Source organism: Neoarius graeffei, chromosome 11 (assembly GCF_027579695.1).
Source record: "Neoarius graeffei isolate fNeoGra1 chromosome 11, fNeoGra1.pri, whole genome shotgun sequence".
NCBI classification, from domain to species: domain Eukaryota; kingdom Metazoa; phylum Chordata; class Actinopteri; order Siluriformes; family Ariidae; genus Neoarius; species Neoarius graeffei.
Window position 1 is genome coordinate 34,439,891 of NC_083579.1, and position 13,503 is coordinate 34,453,393.

At 42.0% G+C, this 13,503-nt stretch overlaps 1 protein-coding gene across 7 annotated transcripts in view; it reads left to right on the forward strand.

Moving 5' to 3' along the window:
- tiam2a (TIAM Rac1 associated GEF 2a) overlaps window positions 1-13,503 on the forward strand; it is a 232,283-nt gene that overhangs the window by 56,563 nt on the left and 162,217 nt on the right. The window contains exon 1 of one of the 7 annotated variants that reach the window (XM_060933757.1): window positions 3,362-3,488. The exons of 5 other annotated variants lie outside the window; for them this stretch is intronic. The gene's annotated coding sequence lies outside the window, so the exon portion shown is untranslated. Of the gene's footprint in view, window positions 1-3,361; window positions 3,489-12,353; window positions 12,445-13,503 lie in introns of those variants that run through there. One more of the 7 variants, XM_060933756.1, reaches the window with a different exon arrangement.

Sequence of the window (13,503 nt, forward strand, 5' to 3'; positions counted from 1 at the left end):
AGCCCGTAGTGTCAGGGCGAGGGGGATGAAAGACCTGCGGAGGTATCATGGAATGATAACTTTGCTGCAGAGAAGGATCTGTGAAGACTGAAATTAAAAACAGAGTGAGAGAATAAAGAATTACACTAATGCTATGAGTTGTAAAGCTAGATATGATGTAAATATAGGCATTATTATGTTGAGAAGGGTGTAGTATGGAGGCTTGTGTATTTGCAGAAAATATTTCCAAATTGCAGAACAAAATTTTGACATTCTGCAATATTGCAGAACACTGGAAAAAAGTATTTCGACCGCTGGATAATATTGCGATAATAATCTGCACTGTAACGTCCAAGTAGCCGATTGGACAAAATTGAACTGAAATTTTAATGCCGCTTGTCAACACTTTGTGAGCCAAACCTCATCTGAAGGATATCACGATGCACTGTGTATCGTCTTCTAGTATCGTGATATGATATCTTTTGCAGTATCGGCCAAAATAATGTGCAAACACATTCCATGTGTGTGTGAGAGAGAGAGAGAGAGAGAGAGAGAGAGAGAGACACCTCCCTGACCGGCTCGCTCTGACCTCTGTTGTTCCTCCTCGGTCAGATTTGTGTGACGGATGAACGAACCGATCTCTAATCCATCTCACAAACCCACAGCGACTCCTCCAGTGCTGACAGATTGCCGTGGAACCGTAACGCGACAGGGCGAGTCAGTCTTATTCAATTTAGGACTAGATAACATTGTTTAGACTACGCACACATTCACATTCCACATCGGGGGGGTGCAGACGGGCTGAACAGACGGTCTCCAGACTAACACACTCTAATAGGGTGTTAATGTTTAACAGGTGTTTAAATGGTTAACTCCTGGCGTTTGGCTCAACACTACAACGTTCCCCTTTTTTTTACGTTTTCAAACATTTTCTCACTCCGTCTGTACAAATCCAGTTGTGATGTCACTCAGTGGCGTTTATCCAATCACGTCTGATACGCAAATGACCAGACGATGACGACGCGACAACCAGAAACTTGGATAACTTGAAGAATAAAATGCCACTGGTCGTTATGGTAACGTTATATTCTGACCGATTCGCTTTGTCGATGCTGAGGCTTGGACTGGGAAACCTTGTTGTTGTCATGGCAACCTGAGACAAATTAGCAGAGATGTTAACAATGGCAGGAGGAAACGGTGGCGTGTCCATTTTGTATATTTAAGCATGTGATCGGAAAACAATTATTTGGAGGAAAAAAAAACGATTTTATGAACACAGCTGGATTTTTATTGTAAAATGGATGAATAATTTTTTAAAAAACTTTTCCCACCCACCTGCCTATTTGTAAGTAGTTTTTTTTTTAAATATTTAATGACTATATGTATTATATGCATTTTATATTTTTATATTTATATAATACATTTATATGTATATCTGGGCGGCACGGTGGTGTAGTGGTTAGCGCTGTCGCCTCACAGCAAGAAGGTCCGGGTTCGAGCCCCGTGGCCGGCGAGGGCCTTTCTGTGCGGAGTTTGCATGTTCTCCCCGTGTCCGCGTGGGTTTCCTCCGGGTGCTCCGGTTTCCCCCACAGTCCAAAGACATGCAGGTTAGGTTAACTGGTGACTAAATTGAGCGTAGGTGTGAATGTGAGTGTGAATGGTTGTCTGTGTCTATGTGTCAGCCCTGTGATGACCTGGCGACTTGTCCAGGGTGTACCCCACCTTTCGCCCGTAGTCAGCTGGGATAGGCTCCAGCTCGCCTGCGACCCTGTAGAACAGGATAAAGCGGCTAGAGATAATGAGATGAGATTTATTTAGGATTTTTATATCCCACCAAATTTCAATATTCTTTAAATTTGTTGGATTATTATATTACAGATAATCTATATTATATTTATGATTTTTTTTTTTAAATTAGACTGTCTTGCTGCTGATTTGTTTTGCTGATGAGGAAGAAAATGTCCAAAGTGAATAAGCATCGATTGTGCTGTCGGTGTATTGACTGACGTATGTCTCAGTAACGGAATCCATTTCGGCGTGTTTGCTGCGTCTGCGATATAAGAGCAGTTTATCCCACAGCTCACATGATGGAGATGTTATTAGCTGAGGCAGTGCAGGGGGATTTATTTCACCCTTAAGCGCTTCTGAAAGCATTCTTCATCTCAAAATGACACTTTAGCGTGGGATTGTGATGTGTTTAATGACGCTACAGATCGTTAGCATCAAGGGAAAGGAGTCTGAAAAGCAGATTAAATTCCTGCTGGGGTGGGCAAATATTTTGATTCCTCGACGCTCCGTGTGCTGTCCACACTAACTGATGGGGCTAAAAAGAGGTAGCTAATGTTAGTGTATAGTGAGTGAGTTAAGTTGGTTACGTACTCAAGGGAACTAAAATGTTTAATAGAATCTTTTAACAGAGATTAACACTGGGCCTCATTTATCAAGCTGGATACGAACAGCTTCATGTGTAAATCATTAATATGTGAGTTCGCGTAAAAAAATTGGTATTCGTGAAAATAACATCCATCCATTATCCGTTACCGCTTATCCTGTGCAGGGTCGCGGGCAAGCTGGAGCCTATATCAGCTGACTACGGGTGAAAGGCGGGGTACACCCTGGACAAGTCACCAGGTCATCACAGGGCTGACACATAGACACAGACAACCATTCACACTCACATTCACACCTACGCTCAATTTAGAGTCACCAGTTAACCTAACCTGCATGTCTTTGGACTGTGGGGGAAACCGGAGCACCCGGAGGAAACCCACGCGGACACGGGGAGAACATGCAAACTCCGCACAGAAAGGCCCTCGCCGGCCACGGGGCTCGAACCCAGGACCTTCTTGCTGTGAGGCAACAGCGCTAACCACTACACCACCGTGCTGCCGTGAAAATAACATGAATTTGAAAAAAAAACATTCATATCCTCCTCGTGCTTCTGAGTGGGTGGAAATGTATGTGTTACAGGTCAAAAAATTTCAACCTACGTGATTTTTTTTTTTTTTGACCTGGGTTAAAATTTTTAACCTAGTTCATAATTTCCAACCTCGGTAAAATTTTGGATTATCCAGGGATGAAAGTCTTCCGGATTCCGGATATTTGACAAAACTTTTGAAAATCTCCGGTTTACCGAATGGAGAAATGTATTTTTCGGATTTTTCGCGTCCCTAGACGCAGCGTAATACTTCGTATCGTCCTTGCATGGGCGCAGTCCTTAAACAGCCCAAACATAGTTCATTGATTAAAGACAGGTGTTCTTTGTTAACGGCGCACGTGCCGGAGCTCGTTAGGTGCGCGCGCCAAGGCACGCCTTCAGGTGCACGTACTAAGGCGCGCAGGACAGGCACTGTTCTGCACAAGCACAACACAATCGCAGTAGAAAGCATGTTCAAGCTGCCAGTGTAGCTGCAGTCTTTTTAGTTGCAAATTACAAGTATTTCCTCGTGTTAATAATTCGCCATGTCAAAACAAGCAAAACTTTCCTCCTCCTTTCGACATGAAGAGAGGTAAGCAATTTATTATACACTACCGTTCAAAAGTTTGGGGTCACTCTGAAATGTCCTTATTTTTGAAAGAAAAGCACTGTTCTTTTCAATGAAGATCACTTTAAACTAATCAGAAATCCACTCTATACATTGCTAATGTGGTAAATGACTATTCTAGCTGCAAATGTCTGGTTTTTGGTGCAATATCTCCATAGGTGTATAGAGGCCCATTTCCAGCAACTCTCACTCCAGTGTTCTAATGGTACAATGTGTTTGCTCATTGCCTCAGAAGGCTAATGGATGATTAGAAAACCCTTGTACAATCATGTTAGCACAGCTGAAAACAGTTGAGCTCTTTAGAGAAGCTATAAAACTGACCTTCCTTTGAGCAGATTGACTTTCTGGAGCATCACATTTGTGGGGTCGATTAAATGCTCAAAATGGCCAGAAAAATGTCTCGACTATATTTTCTATTCATTTTACAACTTACGGTGGGAAATAAAAGTGTGACTTTTCATGGAAAACACAAAATTGTCTGGGTGACCCCAAACTTTTGAACGGTAGTGTATATATTTTTTCCATCAAAGTTGCATTTTGTGGTTTCGAAGCTAAGTTTTAGTGCCGTTTCTAGAACACAGCATCAAGAAAACGTGGAAGAAACAGCAATAATGGAAGAGACGGTTTCTAAGCTGCCTAAAACTAGCAATGGTAATTATTTTTTGTTGCATAATGTACTCAGGCTGCCAGTCAGTGTGTGCCCCCCAAATCCGAGCTACGCCTCTGATTTACATGAGAAATTTGGTATTCATTGGTGTGTTTAAATTTACAGACAATACGAACTAATGTAAACAATTGGTTTCAACTCGCATAAATATCTCATCTCATCTCATTCTCTCTAGCCGCTTTATCCTGTTCTACAGGGTCGCAGGCAAGCTGGAGCCTATCCCAGCTGACTACGGGCGAAAGGCGGGGTACACCCTGGACAAGTCGCCAGGTCATCACAGGGCTGACACATAGACACAGACAACCATTCACACTCACATTCACACCTACGCTCAATTTAGAGTCACCAGTTAACCTAACCTGCATGTCTTTGGACTGTGGGGGAAACCGGAGCACCCGGAGGAAACCCACGCGGACACGGGGAGAACATGCAAACTCCGCACAGAAAGGCCCTCGCCGGCCACGGGGCTCGAACCCGGACCTTCTTGCTGTGAGGCGACAGTGCTAACCACTACACCACCCTTGATTAAATAACTTTGACAATTTCATGAGGGTGTACGTTCTTCTGAAATCAGCTCCTCTCACAATTTATGGAGGAATTTCACCAAACTCGGCGAAAGCCTTTGTTATATGACAGTTATACGCAGATTGAAATTTCGTTTAATTTGGGCAGATTTTCCCAGAGTTATGCCCTTGATTATTAACAAACTTGTACTTTGGCAATTTCATCAAGGTGTGCTTACTTTCTGAAATCAACTTCCCTCACGGTTTTTATCTCCCGCTGGCCGAAAGGCCCGAAGGCGGATTATGTCGTGGCGATGTCCGTCCATCCGTCCGTCCGTCCTGGGAAGGGTACTCGCCTTCTGAAATCAACTCCTCTCACAATTTGTGGAAGAATTTCATGAAACTTGACAGGATTCTTTGTTACATGTCGATAATACGTATATATTGTAATTTCGTTCAATTCAGTCGCATTTTACCAGAGTTATGGTACAGTTGCCAGCGGGGGATATTGTGCCCTCAGAGCACTCTTGTTCTTTTTTCAGGTTGTTCAGTGTACCAGATATGAACTGGGCTCATCCTGGGCTGCTGATTTGTTCACTCCAGTTCTGCCATTGATAATTAAAAAAAAAAATTTTTTTTCATTAAAATGACGAGAACTTGCTGAAGTAAAATTGAAGAAAGCCGGTAATTAAACACTGAGACGACTTCTGTTGGGTTTTTTTTTTTTTGGCTCAGCGTGACAATGGAGAAATGACGGCTAATTTTTCTACACAGGCTGCTTAAGAAGTCTTTACAAGAATGTAAATCAGCCTGTTTTACATTCTAGTGCAGTAAATGTACTTTTCCTCTCCGAAGCTTTGATGATGTATCAGGAGACCCAGTTACTGCCTGTAATTAGCTGTAAACTGTATCTACTAAACACAATGGCTGTTGTTCCTCAGCTTTGTGGAGAACCTAATTAAGCCCTGCGAGTGTGTCTCTGTGTCCCGGACAGCCTGCAGACTTTATGCATGACCTCAAACCCCCGACTAATCCCGCCAAAGCCATTCCCGTTCCATCCTGACTGCTCAGAGTGCTCGGAGTGCTGACTGAAGCTCCTCTCACACTCCTGATCCTCTTACAGAAGTTTGAAAAGAAATCACTTAACAACCAATCCGTCCGATTACGAGCGCTGGACTAATCACGGTCCTCTACATGAAGGATATTTCACTGCTTTCTTTTCGTCCTCAGCGCTGGGTGTTGAGCTGAGCATGTTATTGCTTCAGTCCAAATCCACATCACGTTCCTTCTGTTTTATTTATCAGTTGTATCCAAGTAGGCAAATTTGTGTCTGCTGTATCTGTAAATATTTGTTAAACGGTAGCGATTTTAAAAGCTCGTTATTATCACCATTAAACAAAAGCACAGACGGCGCTTACGTAAGCTTAACATTATGTTACGGCGCTTGTATACCACTTTACTTTAAAGGAGAACTGAAGGCAAATTTTTTATTTCAAAATTCTATTGATCTCATTTTATTAAATATAGGAATGTATTTTTGACGGCTATTTTGTCGCTGCTATAGCAAGTTATGAGTGTTTGAAAAACGCTCTGTAATATATCAGTCCATATGTCAAAGCAACGGCCGTAAACGAGATTCGCTGAGACCTGTGCGAGACATCGTAGGACGGAAGTAAAACGTACAGCGGAAATCAAAGCGACCGACATCTGCCAACGTTGTCAAAAGACGCGCACGCCCTCTTTCGAATGCTGAAAAGCTGGAAGTTTTGTTTGTTTTGATAGCAATCAGGAAAGTTTGAAAAAAGTAGGCAGTAATCATGATTTAAACTCGTTTTTGTGCAATACTTCGTTTGGAAAACAGTTATCAAAATGGCGGCACTGACACCTGGCTGACACTTCACGTTTCGAAGTCTCGCACAAGTCTCGTGAAGCTCACGCGGATAAGCGACGCCTGCCATGGACCAAACGAACTAAATTCAACACGGCTAAAAACCGAATAGGCCGGTAAGTATAATAATATAATTGCCAATACGATATAATATAATACATTATAATATAATTGCCAATACGAGTCATGATATAAGGTTACTAAAACCAAAAGCGTAATTGAATAACACGTTAATTAAGAAATAAAGCAAGTTTAAAAATGACTTCAGTTCCACTTTAAGTTTCTTTTAACTGACTTTATTTAACACATCAGCTAACATGAACACATTTTAGCATTAATACACTTCGGTAACATTATAAACATTACACTTGTAATAATTTTTTTTTCACGAGATAAGTCACTAGCCAGAGTTCCTGTCTGGGTTCTGTGTTAGTATATTTTTCTGTAGATTCCACCGCCAGAGAAAGAAAATAACTTCATGGTGATGTGATGCACTTCAGTGCCATAACTTAACGTGTTTTTACGAGGCAAATTAATGCCACCTTCAGGTTCTCCCCAAAAGTTCTTGCGTATGAGTTCGGAGGCAGTGCTGTACTATGCAGCGTATTTTCAAGCGGTTTTGATCACCTGACCAATCAACCTGCATATTTAACTTATTACATTTTACGTCTGCTCTTGGCGTTGCGTTAGTTTTGTTATTGACAAGCCAGTGATCACAGAAAAATACAAGCGCCCGAGTTGTAATTATGACATTGTAATGGAGTTCATGTGCACTCACTTGCTAATTACGATGTTTCTGATACCACCAAGTGGAAACAAAAAAAAAATCAGGACAAAAAAACAAAAACTCATCATAAAACTCTCCTGCTATATGTAACAGTCGCCTGATGATGATGATGATGATGATGGTTTATTTTGAACATGTAAACAAACAATGAATAAATAAACAGAAAACAAGAAAAGCAAAACAGCATTTGCAACAAGAACACGTAAAAAGCCACTAAATTAGAAAATAAACCATAAATAATATAGGTAATAATAATATAATATCAAAACAAAACAAAAATACAAACAAGGACGCACTGAGCAGTTTTGAGTTTACATGTCCGAAAAGGAGTGGGCTGAAGTAAAAACTTATTTAATCCCACCCATCTTCCTAAGTCAATATAAATTGATTATCTAGCTTCCTTATATATAGTATATATATATATATATATATACACACAGTAGCCTTCATTATGTTTTCTTTTCTACAGTGGTGCTTGAAAGTTTGTGAACCCTTTAGAATTTTCTATATTTCTGCATAAATATGACCAAAAACATCATCAGATTTTCACACAAGTCCTAAACGTAGATAAAGAGAACCCAGTTAAACAAATGAGACAGAAATATTATACTTGGTCATTTATGTATTGAGGAAAATGATCCAATATTACATATCTGAGAGTGGCAAAAGTATGTGAACCTTTGCTTTCAGTATCTGGTGTGACCCCCTTGTGCAGCAACAACTGCAACTAAACGTTTGCGGTAACTGTTGATCAGTCCTACACACCGGCTTGGAGGAATTTTAGCCCATTCCTCTGTACAGAACAGCTTCAACTCTGGGATGTTGGTGAGTTTCTTCACATGAACTGCTCGCTTCAGGTCCTTCAACGACATTTCGATTGGATTAAGGTCAGGACTTTGACTTGGCCATTCCAAAACATTAACTTTATTCTTCTTTAACCATTCTTTGGTAGAACGACTTGTGTGCTTAGGGTCGTTGTCTTGCTGCATGACCCACCTTCTCTTGAGATTCAGTTCATGGACAGATGTCCTGACATTTTCCTTTAGAATTTGCTGGTATAATTCAGAATTCATTGTTCCATCAATGATGGCAAGCCATCCTGGCTCAGATGCAGCAAAACAGGCCCAAACCATGATACTACCACCACCATGTTTCACAGATGGGATTAGGTTCTTATGCTGGAATGCAGTGTTTTCCTTTTCTCTAAACATAACGTCACACATCACACACATCACATTATCTCTAGCCGCTTTATCCTTCTACAGGGTCGCAGGCAAGCTGGAGCCTATCCCAGCTGACTATGGGCGAAAGGCGGGGTACACCCTGGACAAGTCGCCAGGTCATCACAGGGCTGACACATAGACACAGACAACCATTCACACTCACATTCACACCTACGGTCAATTTAGAGTCACCAGTTAACCTAACCTGCATGTCTTTGGACTGTGGGGGAAACCGGAGCACCCGGAGGAAACCCACGCGGACACGGGGAGAACATGCAAACTCCGCACAGAAAGGCCCTCGCCGGCCCCGGGGCTCGAACCCAGGACCTTCTTGCTGTGAGGCGACAGCGCTAACCACTACACCACCGTGCCGCCCTAAACATAACGTTTCTCATTTAAACCAAAAAGTTATATTTTGGTCTCATCCGTCCACAAAAATTTTTCCAAGAGCCTTCTGGCTTGTCCACATGATCTTTAGCAAACTGCAGACGAGCAGCAATGTTCTTTTTGGAGCGCAGTGGCTTTCTCCTTGCAACCCTGCCATGCACACCATTGTTGTTCAGTGTTCTCCTGATGGTGGACTCATGAACATTAACATTAGCCAATGTGAGAGAGGCCTTCAGTTGCTTTGAAGTTACCCTGGGGTCCTTTGTGACCTCACCGACTATTATACACACCTTGCTCTTGGAGTGATCTTTGTTGGTCGACCACTCCTGGGGAGGGTAACAATGGTCTTGAATTTCCTCCATTTGTACACAACCTGTCTGACTGTGGATTGGTGGAGTCCAAACTCTTTAGAGATGGTTTTGTAACCTTTTTTCAGCCTGATGAGCATCAACAACGCTTTTTCTGAGGTCCTCAGAAATCTCCTTTGTTCATGCCATGATACACTTCCACAAACATGTGTTGTGAAGATCAGACTTTGATAGATCCCTGTTCTTTAAATAAAACAGGGTGCCCACTCACACCTGATTGTCATCCCATTGAATGAAAACACCTGACTCTAATTTCACCTTCAAATTAACTGCTAATCCTAGAGGTTCACATACTTTTGCCACTCACAGATATGTAATATTGGTTCATTTTCCTCAAGAAATAAATGACCAAGTATAATATTTTTGTCTCATTTGTTTAACTGGGTTCTCTTTATCTACTTTTAGGACTTGTGTGAAAATCTGATGATGTTTTTGGTCATATTTATGCAGAAATATAGAAAATTCTAAAGGGTTCACAAACCTTCAAGCACCATTGTATACACACACACACACACACACACACACACACACACACATATATATATATATATATATATATATATATATATATATATATATATATATATACATACATACACTGTATATTAATTATTACTTCAACTATTCAGATATCAGTTCTCTATGACTATATCATATAATTAATTATATACATAATATATCCATATGTCTACACATAAGTTTACTACTAATACCACTCTCACAATGGACAGCCAGTTATGATTAACCCCTTCATCCTTATACCTTGTGAAAATCAAATTTTGTTAAATCAAATTTAACACCTGATGGTTAAACATATTGAGAAAAAATGAAGATAGGAAACGGATGCGAATATCTTTTACATGTGATTTTACGAAAGTTCGGCCTCAACTTGATAACATTTTGTCAGTGTTGCAAACATGACGTGTTTCATTTGAAATTTTGTAAGAAGCGTGTGATGCCCTTAGTCTGCATTAACGTACTTTACTAGCTAACTAGTTGTACATAATAATAATAATAATAATAACAGTACGCTAGCTACCACTATGTTTTCAGGCGACACAAACACTTTTTCTTCTAATCAGAGAGGAACCATCAGGGCCTTCTCGGCGTTCAGAGAAGCCCAAACATATCAGCATTTCAAATCTCATCTCTCTCATCTCATTATCTGTAGCCGCTTTATCCTGTTCTACAGGGTCGCAGGCAAGCTGGAGCCTATCCCAGCTGACTACGGGCGAAAGGCGGGGTACACCCTGGACAAGTCGCCAGGTCATCACAGGGCTGACACATAGACACAGACAACCATTCACACTCACATTCACACCTACGGTCAATTTAGAGTCACCAGTTAACCTAACCTGCATGTCTTTGGACTGTGGGGGAAACCGGAGCACCCGGAGGAAACCCACGCGGACACGGGGAGAACATGCAAACTCCGCACAGAAAGGCCCTCGCCGGCCCCGGGGCTCAAACCCAGGACCTTCTTGCTGTGAGGCAGCAGCGCTAACCACTACACCACCGTGCCACCTAGCATTTCAAATGTTATATTTAATTTCTTTCATTCTTTATTTGCTTTCATTCTTTCATAATTTCATTATAATTATTCTCTTCTGATTCTAATTTGGCCTCATTTTCTATCATATTTGCTTCAGAAATGAAAGGGTTACTGTCCTGAAAATATTAAAATCGAGTTATCTAATGAGATTGTTTTGTTTATTGTCTCTAGGCTGAGAAGAGTTTAGAGCTGCTCACTCATTGATTAGGACTTCATCGCTGGGACAGAAGGTCATGGCAGTGTGCATTTATATTGGAAGTGACAGATGAATTAACCAATCAGATTTTGATTTATAGTGGGAGGGACCAGAAATGTATCACCCTCAGCCTCCTCGAAGGCCAACACGAGCTTAACCACGAGTGAAGTCACCTTCCAGCCGGTGTAGCGTTCATCAGTAGTGTTAGCAAATGCTAATAAAGCGCTCAAGCCAGTGCTCTCGAGAGCAAGTAGCACAAGCTAACGACCGAGAAACTAAGATTTCCGTCTCCAGACTCTTCTTCCATTCTACAGCGCTTTTCACTCAGACTTAAGTATTCTTTTCTCTGTGTAATTTACTGAGTTACTTTTAAAATCAACATCGACAGCTACACACAACGGCATGACCTGGCAGCCCGCCACGAATCCCCTGCAAAATCCTTTGCCCTGTTGCTGTTTTGGTGTCTGGCTAAGTTTTGGCTGAGCTCAAGTCCCAGCTGTAATAGTAACGGTTCACCACTGTTGTTCACCACTGTTGATCACTGGGCTCAGTTTCCACCACTACACTGGACTGAATAAATAGGTTTACAAATTTTCATGTGCATGATCTGATGACTGAGCATCACCAAATCCACTGAGTCTTACCTTGCCCTCAAACAGCAGTGTAATGTGTGTGTGTGTGAGAGCGAGAACAGAAAAGTAACCCTCAGAACGTAGCGCTCTGCTCGTGTTGTTTGGCTGCGGTTTGTGAATGAAGCCTTTTGAATGAACTTTCTGTTCGACCTCAGTTATGCACCAGGATTAAATAGATGCAGTCAGGACAGGCTTGTTGTTTTCCTTTTTCCTCTCGAGGCTATTTTAAAAAATGCCTGCGAGTTTGACGCGCACGCTGGTTCTTTGCACTATAATCACATTTTGAGCTACTTTATTCAGTGCATTTATGAGCTAATCCCTTTGTCCCTCAAAACCACCCACCGCTTTTTTTATGGATCGGTTTGGCCTCAAACATACGACATCAGGCTTCGAGCTCGACAGTGAACGTAAAAATGAAGTCAAACCTTTTTTTTACGTGGTCTTGAATGCAATCACACTGGAACCGTTGAGTGAGCGAGTGAGTGAGTGAGCCTCCCTCTCTCTCTCTCTCTCTCTCAGACTTTCCCCTCTCCAAGTGAATAAGAGTCACTCAGACTTACCACCAGGGTGGGAGTTTCCGTGTGTGTGTGTGTGAGTCAAAGCTCAGTCTAACTTTGTCACTCTGAGAGCTCTTTTTCTGTCCGAGTCATGAGTTGGAGAGCTGGATTTCTCTCGCTCGCGCTTCAAAGCACGTTAGATTAAAGCGTTTCCACACAGGTAAGGAAGGATGGATTTATTTTATTTTTTTCCACTGTCTCTTTGTTCCCTGTATTTGCAAGATTAAGGGGTGGACGCTTAAAAAAAGCAGTGTGGACAGCTAACTTTGATTCCGGCTCGCAGGTGTGTGTGTGTGTGTGTTCGGTGGTGGTCTGGTGCAATTTTGTGACTCGACTAAGTTTGGGTTTGTTTCCAGGCGCTCCTCGTTTGAAGGAGATTTATCGCTTTATGTTGTGCAGCAAGTGATTTTCAGCCAAGTTACTGTTTAAACGATCGAACGCTTCTGCTTTATGTCACTCCAAAGTTTTTGCCACCTCATGCACTTTTATCATCATCACACAGCTGTTTGAGTCTCTGCCAGGACGCTGAATTTCAGTGCAGACTGCAGGGACGGGACGGGACGGGACGGGACAGGACGATAAACGCCAGGTCAGCGCGTTAGTGCACGCGAGTTGGCGTACAGAGACATGGGTTACAGCATGACAGACTAAATCTTTGTTCATGTGTATATATCTTTTAACGTTGAAACTTTACGGCATCAAAAAAGTTCAATCATTTAAACGTAACGATGTGGTTACTAGGTGGTTGTACCGTAAGCGTGTTGTTTGGTGGTGTTAATGTGCTCTGGTGTCCCAGGTGGTTGATATGGGGTTAGTAGGATTTGGTAGGCGGTTGTTGTGGGATTCCAAGTGGATGCTTGGTGGTTGCTAGGTAACAAAATGACATTTTCGTGTGGACAAGAGGCCAGAAAATATGTACATGTGGACAGCGTGGGCGGGCGCGTCTGTGTTTAACAGCTCCTGTACTTTCCGTCCTTTCAGGGTTCTTTGATCCTTGGTGCCAGGTAGGGAGCCACATTTCCACCAGCTTTGAGCAGAACCCTTGTAATCAAGGCTGCGTCATGAACGTAGGGTGTTGCACAATAAACAACGGAGTAACAGTCGTATCAAGATGGCAGAGCGCATCGATTCCTTCCAAGCTTTTGTTCTGTTATTGCAGATATTTTTTTTTCCAAAGATGTATCCTTTTCCGTCGTGTTCTCCACTCTGTTTCGTCTCC